Source organism: Erinaceus europaeus, chromosome 1 (assembly GCF_950295315.1).
Source record: "Erinaceus europaeus chromosome 1, mEriEur2.1, whole genome shotgun sequence".
Classification (NCBI taxonomy): domain Eukaryota; kingdom Metazoa; phylum Chordata; class Mammalia; order Eulipotyphla; family Erinaceidae; genus Erinaceus; species Erinaceus europaeus.
In genome coordinates, this window is record NC_080162.1 from 9,974,358 (window position 1) to 9,985,126 (window position 10,769).

Sequence of the window (10,769 nt, forward strand, 5' to 3'; positions counted from 1 at the left end):
AATGTCTGGCACATAGTTGAACTACAAATTGTAATGATAGCCATTTCCATTCACCAGGGGTTTTATGCAAAGACAGCCTAGTATGCCTAGTATGTTATTCTATTTTTTAATAGTATTATTTCCTCTATACAACTGGTATGGATTCTTTCCCCCACCATTCAAGTCAGCTTTTAGGAATATCCAGGAATATGAATTTGGGTTTCTAAATTTGCATGAAATTATAGCTGTCCTGTTCGCTAGTCCTACCTCCTGCTGACTCAGAGATTCAGCTTTAAAATAGAAAAGCTATATTTATTTTGCATAAGGCTGCTACTGCTAGTGACTAAAAATAACTCTGATATGCTCTTAATCAGGGCTGCATGCAGATCTTGTTCTAATAGAGAAATAATTTATAAACTCAACTGAATTATCTGGAAACTGTTTACAGGAGATCTGATTTCTCTCCCGATTCCATCTTTTTACATACTTATTTTTTTAAAAAAGGCTTTAGACCTTAAGTGAATGCTAATTGTCAGTAGGAAAACTTTACGTGTAGAAAGTTGCTTGTGTAATGTCGCAATTTTGGTGGCCTGGCCTGAGGTCCCCGAAAGCTGCCCAGACACAGGTAAGTGGCATCCGCCCACCTCTGTGGCCCCACGTTTCCCTCCACCATGGGAATTTTTTCGTTTTATGAGGAGGTGTCCCAGTTATTATCTCCTTCCTCTCTGGGACAGATTCACACTCTCACAGACGGTTTAATTTTCGCTACCCCTTGGATTTTTATAACTGTGGTCGCCACTTACAAGATATGTACAACGTGGTCTGTCATGAGGATAAGTGACCTTGAGGCTGAGATACGAGAGTTAAAGCACATGTGCTTAAGACTCAGACGCCCTCAGCGATCAGCAGATAGACCCAGAACTTCCGTTCCCACAGACACATACACGTGTTCGGAAGCTTCTCCTCCGACCCCGTCCCCTGCCGCCCAGGGTTCACCTTCTCCTGAGATACAAGAGTTAAGAGATATGTGCTTACAACCTAAGCAATTAAACGCCCTAAGCGATTTGCAGTCAGCACCCAAACTTCTGTCCCTGCAGACACGTGCTCAGTTCCTTCTACGGCTTCCATGACCCCTTCACCCGCTGTCCCTGCAGACACGTGTTCGGCTCCTTCTATGGCAGACACGTGTTCAGTTCCTTCTGCTTCTCTGGCCCTGCCCCCTGCATCCCCTGAGGCTTCCGGTTCTCTAGCCCCTCCTCCTACCGCCCCGGTTCTGGCTTCCCCTGAGGCTTCTGCTTCTCTGACCCCACATCCTGCTGATACATCATCATTAAGAGACCTAGTGGCTGAGGCACGGGAGTTAAAGGATATTTTTTCAGCATTTAAGGACTTTAAACCATGTGCAGTCCATCCCGAGAGCTCCGTCCCCGTAGATATGCGTGCAGTTTCCCCTGTGGCCACTACAGCAGTTTCCATGGCACCTTCCACTTCTGTAGCTCCCTCTCCCGCGCCATCGGACCAAATCCACACCTTCCCGGTAAATGTGGCCCCTTCTAAACAAAACCCACAGCCGTGGCAGCCATACTCCTCTAAAACTCTCGGAGCACTCAGACAAGCAGTCAGGGAGGACGGTATGCACGCTCCATGGACCAAGTCCGTTTTAAGGAGCTTTTACCACCATCTTAACACACCGCAGGATTGGAAGGACCTGGCTCGTGCTGCACTCCCAGACCCCCTCTACCTACAGTGGAAGGCATGCTTCCGCGATGAGTGCTCTAGACAGTCGCAGGAAAATAGTAACAAACAGGTAGGATGGGATTCTGATGCTTTGTTTGGAGAAGGAGCTTATGAATCTGGAGCTCAGCAGGCAGAAGCCAGGTTTCCAACCGGTTATTTTGAACAGGTGCGCATCTGCGCAACACAAGCATGGGAAAGGGTGACCCCACCCAATGTAGATTCGTCAGTTCCCATTAACTCTCTTCGCCAAGGCACTGATGAATCATTAGCGAGCTTCATCTCAAGGGTGAAGGCAAGCTTAGAGAGAAAGGTTTATAATCCTGACGTCCTCTCACTACTCCTGCGCTCTATTGTGTGGGAAGGCATGATACCATAATTCCGTCAGGCATGCCTTAATCTTAAACACCTACACCCAGATAATTGGATTTTAGCGACACAGGAACTTACATCAGGTAATTATGGGGCACCTGCTATGACACAGGTTTATGCAGTTACCCCACGTAATCACAACAGGGCCTGCTTTCAGTGCAGTCGCCAAGGACATTGCATTGGCATAACCAATGTCCTGATAAGCTGTGACGACGCCTCCAGTCAGGGAAACCCTGCCTCCAGTTAGAGCAACCACGCCTCCAGTCAGAGCAACCCCGCTTTCAGTCAGGGAGCCAGAGGCCACGTACTGTACACAAGATGTCGTAAGGGGTTTCATTGGAAGAGAGATTGTTGGTCCCAGTTTCATAAAGGCCCCTGAATGGTACAAATTTGGGGCCGGAGATTTTGTGGACCACTCCTGTTTTAGAATGGGGTCACCCTTCTATGACAGTAAAGATTGGCAATATTCCTTTTAAATTGTTGATTGACACGGGGGCAGCAAAGATGATTTTAAGGCAAGAAGAGGTTCCCCAAGATTGGGAACTTATCCCTGGACCCAGTATACATGGAGTAGGAGGGGTGACCCAATCATTTCGAACACGAGACTCGCTCATGTGGGAAGACCCGGAAGGTTCTACCGGACACTTCTGCCCTTTGGTAGCTGATATTAGCACCAACCTACTGGGCAGGGATATTCTGGAATGTCTTGATGTTAGGATATTCACAGATGCCTCTGCAGAGCATAACACTCGTTCCCATGAGACCAGGTCTAATCAGCACCCCCAATACTAAATGCCACTGTTCGTAGCCAAACACCCCACTTAAGCTGGCTTTCTAATGAGCCTGTCTGTGTGGAACAGTGGGCTTTACCTAGGGACAAGCTAGAAATTTTAAAAGAGCTCGTGCGAGAGCAGTTGTCCTTGGGACACATTTGCCATTCTTGAAGCCCATGGAATACTCCTGTCTTTGTGATTAAAAAGCGCTCGGGAAAATGGCGCCTCCTCCAAGATATCCATGCAGTTAATAAAACCATGCAGGTCTGGGGCTCCTCCCAAAGGGGTTTGCCTCTTGCTTCTGTGGAATTCCCACAGGAATTCCAATCATAGCTATTGATATACAAGATCGTTTTTTCTCTATTCCCTTGCATCCACAAGATTGTAAACGTTTTGCCTTCTCTGTTCCTTCTATTAATAACACCAGCCCTGCTGACAGATTTGAATGGGTGGTGCTGCCCCAGGGCATGGCCAATAGTCCTACAATTTGTCAGGAGGCTGTTAAATCTGCCCTTTTTCCATATATCCATAAGGGCCTTAATGTTTTTCATTACATGGATGACATATTAATATGCGGAAAGTCAGATACAGATCTCTGTGCCTTACATGATTTTCTCATTCCTGCATTAAAGAAAAGCGGCCTTAATGTGGCTCCTGAGAAGATACAGCTAATTCCTCCAATATATTTTTTAGGTTCAGAGATTTCTTTAATGCAAATTGGTCCCTTAAAACCTAATGTCACCTTTCCTTCTAACCTTACTCTTGCTTCTTTACAAAGTTTTCTAGGAAATTTAAATTGGCTTAGGCAGTAACTTTATCTGCCTACAAGCTGCCTCCAACCACTGTTTGACCTGTTAAAAGGAAACAAACAGCCCTCCTCAAAACGTAGGTTAACTCCCAAGGCCTTCTTGGCACTGTAAAAGGTTAACCAGGCCCTCCAGGACATGCACCTTGTTCGATTCTCCCCCTCCTCTCTGGCAAACCTTCTAATCTTCAACTCCACCCTAATAGTAGTAGGGGCATTGTGGCAAGAACATGGGGTTCTTGAGTGGCTTCACATGCCAGTAGGAGCTCCGAGACTCCTCACTGAGATAGACGCATTAGCATTCATGGTTCGCCAAGGGAGAAATAGGTCTGTGCAGGTCTTAGGGAAAGAACCGGATTTAATCATTCTGCCCTTTTCTCACAGATACAGAGTGGCTCATATGCCATCATTCCCGCTTTGCCATAAGTTTCTTGGGGTTTCCAGGTCAAATAGATAACCATTTTCCTTCTAATAAATTGATAGCTTCTTTACCTCTTTTGCCTCTACTAGCACCTAAACTTTTCTCTCGAGATCCCATTCCTTTTGCCCCTACAGTCTTCACTGATGGTGGAAAAAAGGGAGCTGCTGCCCTTATATATTACCCAGACAAACAACCCCCTAAACCTCTCTTTACTGAGCTTCCTGAGAATTCCCCTCAGTACAAAGAACTTAATGCTGTTTTCCTTGCATTAAAAGCTGTACCAGAATTCTTCAACCTTTTTTCTGGCAGTGTGTGTACTGTCAACTTACTTCCATGGCTTGCTCGTTCCTATGTAAAAATTGATGACAACCCACTTTCCCCTCTTTTGATTCAAATCGCCTCTATGCTCTCTTCTCGAACCCAACACTATATATTCAGCACCTTCGTTCCCACAGCCCTCTACCTGGTGCCCTGTCCGAAGGGAATGCTGCAGCTGACTGCCTTGCCTCCACAGGAGCTCTCCTAGTCTCTGTCATTGATCCTGCTGACTTTCATTCCCTAACCCATGTTAATCTTAAAGGCCTTAGAGCTCGATTTCCTGATGTTCCATTACCACAATTAACAGGGCTCTGTTCTGGCTCCTACGCTATTTAATATTTACATCAATGACCTTCCAGAAACTTCTTCAAGGAAGTTCATCTACGCTGATGACATCTGCTGTGCAACTCAGGCATCCAAGTTCGACATCCTCGAGGAAACACTCACAAAAGACATGTCTCTGATATCTGATTACTGTAAAAAATGGCAACTAATCCCTAGCACTGCAAAAACGGTATCATCTGTTTTCCATCTACACCATGCCTTGGCCTTGCGTGAGCTTAATGTGCAGCTTGACGATACGAGAATCCGGCATGAAGCCCAGCCAGTCTATCTTGGCGTTACTCTCGATCGCACCCTGTCATTTCACGAACATCTCATAAAAACTGCAGCAAAGGTGGGTGCGAGGAATAACATCATTGCAAGACTGGCCAGCTCCTCATGGGGCACGAGCGCTTCCACACTACGATCATCCTCTCTGGCATTATGCTATTCCACTGCAGAATACTGTGCCCCAGGATGGTTCCGTAGGCCCTATGTCCACTTGGTCGATTCCAAATTATATTCCTCCATGAGGATCATTTCTGGAACCATCCGTTCCACCCCGGTTCCATGGCTGCCAGTTCTTAGCAACATCGCCCCGCCAGATATTCGTCGGGATGTGGCATCATCTAAGTTCATTTCCCACGTCTACGCTCAACCGGACCTGCCAATATACGCAGATATCTTCGCCCACCTTGTCCAATGCTTGACGTCTCATCATCCAATCTGGTCCCCTACGCCTACACTGAACTTCTCTGTTCCAGACTCTTGGAAACAGAGTTGGCAGTCAGCTGAGGTAAAGAACAAACACCTCATCACAGACCCCTGCAAGCATCAACCCGGCTTTGACCTAGCACGTTATGATCGGGCCCTCCTCAATCGCTATGGAACAGGCCATGGCCTGTGCACCGCTACGTTCCATCGCTGGGGAGCCAGAGACGACCCGAACTGCCCCTGCGGCTCCCCACAGACTATGACCCACATAGTCAACGACTGCTACCTCTCCAGATTCAAAGGAGGTCTCGAAACTTTACATCAGGCTCAACCTGATGCTGTTGACTGGCTATGGAAGAAGGGCAAACGCTAGAAGAACCACAATTAAAATATATCCTAGCTACATGCTCTTCCTGTGCAAGTCTCATAAAAACACTTGCTATTTAGACTCTTGGTGTTAACCCCCGAGGCTTAAAAGCTAATGCTATTTGGCAGATTGATGTCACCCACATACCAAACTTTGGCAAACAAAAATATGTGTTTGTCTCAATTGATACCTTTTCTAAATTTATGTGGGCAACAGCTCAGACAGGAGAAAGCTCTAAAAAGCTTATAAGCCATATGCTCTCCTGTTTTGCTGTGATGGGCTTACCTCTTCAACTGAAAACTGACAATGGACATGCATTTACCAGCAAACAATTTAAAGGTATTTGTTCCCTCTGGAACATTACTCATACCACAGGCATTCCCTATAATCCACAGGGACAAGGCATTGTCGAGAGGGCCCATCAAACCCTTAAGGCTCAATTAAATAAAGATAAAGGAGGAATGTACCCCCCAATATCCAGCTAGCAAAAGCCTTAACTACGTTACATCTCTTTAATATTTATAATAACTCGGACTTACCTCCTATTATTCTTCACTGGCAAAAACCATCTACTCTCCCATCTATTAAGGTCAAATGGAAAGACCCACTTGATAAAATTTGGAAAGGGCCTGACCCTCTATTGACCATGGGAAGAGGTTTTGCATGAATTTTCTCTCATAATTACTCTAAACCTGTCTGGATTCCTGCCCGCCATGTCCGACAATACCCTCATGATGGCACTGTTATCCCTGAAGAACTAGAAATAATACAAGAGGACTAGCCACAGGATACATCCCAGGATCCATAATATGACATGGCAGAACCTACAAAAGTTGGCTCACAGAGCCCTCTCTCCTACACCTTCTCTGAATGTCTTATGTTATGACTGGCCAGTTGTGTTTTGTGAGTGAGTGTGCTGAATGACCAAAATTTTTTGTATGACCCATCTGCTCAGAGTACTCTAAATGTTAAAACCATTGTCACTAACAGGCGTTAACTCTCTAAGTAACCTGAGTCTGTTTATAGTCCAAAGTCAATTATAGTAAACCTCTAACTTGTTACAAGTTTTATTGTTTTTCACAAGTAAGTGATTACAGCTATCAAGCCTTCATATGAGGAATCATCTGTTCATATGGTAAGATAGTAAACTGTAAGAAGTTCCTCCATATCCAACCTATGTGAATTAACAACATTCACATATTCTTGTACACTTAACTGGTGTATCTTGTCTTGCCACCATAGGCCTGCCTTTGTCAGCCAACAATTTAAAGATGTTTCCATTTATAACATCACCCATGCCACGGACATCCTTTACTACCCCCAAAGACAAATGGCTGTTCCCCTGGACATCACATCCACTGACTGCTTCCCTTAGACTTGAGATATGATCCCACCTCTTCATACCAATGGATACCTTCCCCCTTCCTTAACTGTCTACCCTTAGTTGTGGGACCCTAGCTTGTTTTACTTCTTCTGCTCACAATAGGTCTTATAGTTCTTTTTTTCAACATTTTTATTTATTAATGAGAAAGAGAGGAGGAAAGAGAAAGAACCAGATATCTTTCTGGTACATGTGCTGCCAGGGATCGAACTTGGGACCTCACGCTTGAGAGTCTAATGCCTTATCCACTGTGACACCTCCTAGACCACGGTCCTATAATTCTTAACAAGCTCATGGCCTTTTGCAGCAACAGATTGATGCCATAAAGATGAAACCTATACAAACTCACTATCATAGGCTGGACATGGCAGAATATTGAGTTGCTGTGGAGGATTTGCCCCCCTCTATCAGAACGTCCACCATGTAGAGGACTGGCTAGCCAATGCCGGGTAAGAGGAAACTAGCGCTATCCAGTCAACCTAAGACAGGGCACCTGGTACTACTGGGCAAAAATGACCAGGTGTTCCAATGACGGGTAAGACGGAAGGCTGATCCCCATCCTAAGACGGGCACTGTCCACCCTGCCACAAAACAAAGTCCGCCAAACATCAAAACATGATATAAGACAGGGGGACATGTGGGGAGCCACATGTGCCCTCAAGGTTGCTATTGTCATGGCCATAGAGTTTATGTTAAAAGATAGTTCCTGGGAATCGGGCGGTGGCGCAGCGGGTTTAGCGCAGGTGGCGCTAAGTGCAAGAACTGGCTTGAGGATCCCAGTTTGAGCCCCCGGCTCCTCACCTGCAGGGGAATCACTTCACAGGCGGTGAAGCTGGTCTACAGGTGTTGTTCTCGCCCTCTGTCTTTCCCTCCTCTCTCCATTTCTCTCTGTTCTATCCAACAACCACAATATCAGCAATAACAACATAATTACAACAATAAAACAACTAGGGCAACAAAAGGCAAGATACCAAAAAAAAAAAAAAAGGGACAAGATAGTTCCCGCTTCCCTACACCTTAGAGTCTTTGTTAAAAGACAAGTTCTTTTCCCCCATGAATATATAATAATAAATGAATAGGAAAGATACGTCCCCCAATACTTAGTTGGCTAAGGCACCAAACCTCTTTTTCTATAAAGCATTCCAAGTCAGATGCCCTGCTAACCACGAGAAGCAGATTGTCTTTCTTCCACAGGAATCCCGGAAAAAGCCATCTGGACCCCTGCACACCCTGACATCACCCACTAGATGGCACGACTACAGTGGCACACACCCCGAAACCCTAGATGTCACCTGACGCGATCTGAAGAACCTGATTCACAGACTCCAAGGACAGAACTTTTTTACTGCCTGTCTGCCTTTCCTGCTTCTGCTTTGCCTGCCACGTTTTGGTGGTTCCAGCTCACAATCTACAGAAAAGCAGAATTCCAGAGGCTGACCTTCCTCATGCAGCATTTCATCCTCTGCCATTTCTCCCCCTGGTCACCTACTTTGGACTGAGACTTCTATCGGACTTGCTGGTATACCCTTTGGACACTTTAGACAATTTTACAGCAGCTTCCTTCCCTTCACGTTGCTGGTTTTTCAAAGACTGACCCTGAGTAGTTCATAGACTTTACACACTGTTGCCCTGGGCATTAGATAAAAGGAAAGGGGGAGATGCTGGGAAATTGTGCAGATGCAGTCACATCTGCCATGTTGTCCCCTCAGGCTACTGCTAGTTCCCGTGAGAGTTGGGACATTCTCGGAGTGCCTGTTCAGCCATGTTGTGCCCTCAGGGCATTGACTATATCCCCGAGATATCTGGAGTGCTTTGGTCACTCCTCCCTCTCCCACGAGAGTTATTATCCTACCCTGGAGTGCTATGGTTACTCCTCCCCCTTCCCATTCTAGCAAAAGCTGCTCCTATAAAAGCCCGTCTTCTTCCGCACCTCGCTCTCTTGCCAGCGTTTCACTCCGGTGTTCAGATGCAGGAAAGGTTACTGCGTGAGGTGGCCATTTTCACTACCTCCACGTGGCCCAACCTGCCTCTCTAGCACCCAACTCTGAGGTGCCAGCGCAAATAAAGATTTGTGTTTCCTCTTCGCTCCGGACCCCCTGTCTCTTCTCCATGGCCCGCGCACAACAGTAGGAGAGGTTCTGCTCGAAATTTTTCCACGTTGTGTCAGTGAATGGCTTTTTATTTTTACTTATTTAACAGAGCATTGCTCAGCTCTGGTTTGTAGTGGAGTGGGGGGATTGACCCTGGAACTTTGAAGCCTCCCTCAGGCATGAGAGTCTCTTTGCAGAACCATGATGCTGTGTACCCCGCCCATGCGAACGAACTGTTAAGACTTTCGTGCACATATTGTGAGTTTATACACTGTTGTCTCCCGGTTTTAAATCCTTGGGACAGGAACAATGTCTTCTCTTTTGGGTGCCTCTTCCAGTGTGGGTGCAGTACTATTTATTGCTGATGAATGAACTGACTTTAAATTAGGTTGTTTGGAATAATCTGATTTCCAGAAATACCTTTTATTGATGAGTTCATAACCACACTTGTTTCTTGTGTGGAATCTATTAGGTGATCACTGTTAGTACAGCTTAGTTACTCACAAGAATTACAAAGGCAACAGCCTCCACTCCATCCCCTACTCCATCCTCCCTCCCCTCCCCTCCATCTCCCCCTCCATCCTCCCCTCCCTCTCCCCCTCCCCACCATCCTCCCCTCCCTCTCCCCCTCCATCCTCCCCTTCATCTCCCCCTCCCCCTCCATCCTCCCCTCTATCTCCCCCTCCATCTTTCCCTCCGTCCTCCCCCTCCATCCTCCCCTCCACCTTTCCCTCCACCTCCCCCTCCATCCTCCCCTCCACCTTTCCCTCCACCTCCCCCTCCATCCTCCCCTCCACCTTTCCCTCCACCTCCCCCTCCATCCTCCCCTCCCCCTCCATCCTCCCCTCCACCTCCCCCTCCATCCTCCCCTCCACCTTTCCCTCCACCTCCCCCTCCATCCTCCCCTCCACCTCCCCCTCCATCCTCCCCTCCACCTCCCCCTCCATCCTCCCCTCCATCCTCCCCTCCACCTTTCCCTCCACCTCCCCCTCCATCCTCCCCTCCACCTTTCCCTCCACCTCCCCCTCCATCCTCCCCTCCACCTTTCCCTCCACCTTTCCCTCCATCCTCCCCTCCACCTCCCCCTCCATCCTCCCCTCCACCTTTCCCTCCACCTCCCCCTCCATCCTCCCCTCCACCTTTCCCTCCACCTCCCCCTCCATCCTCCCCTCCACCTCCCCCTCCATCCTCCCCTCCATCCTCCCCTCCATCCTCCCCTCCACCTTTCCCTCCACCTCCCCCTCCATCCTCCCCTCCACCTTTCCCTCCACCTCCCCCTCCATCCTCCCCTCCACCTTTCCCTCCGTCCTCCCCTCCATCCTTCCCTCCATCCACGGGCCCGGCGGGGAGCCGCCCTCCACCTCCGGCTCGGCCTCATCTCGGTGGCCGCCGTCAGGCTGTCTGTCTGTTACGTCCGTCCCTCCGCCGTCACAGGCCTCGCGGCGCCCGCCAGCCTCGCGGCCCGACCGCACAGCCGCCGCCAAGGGGGCCGGG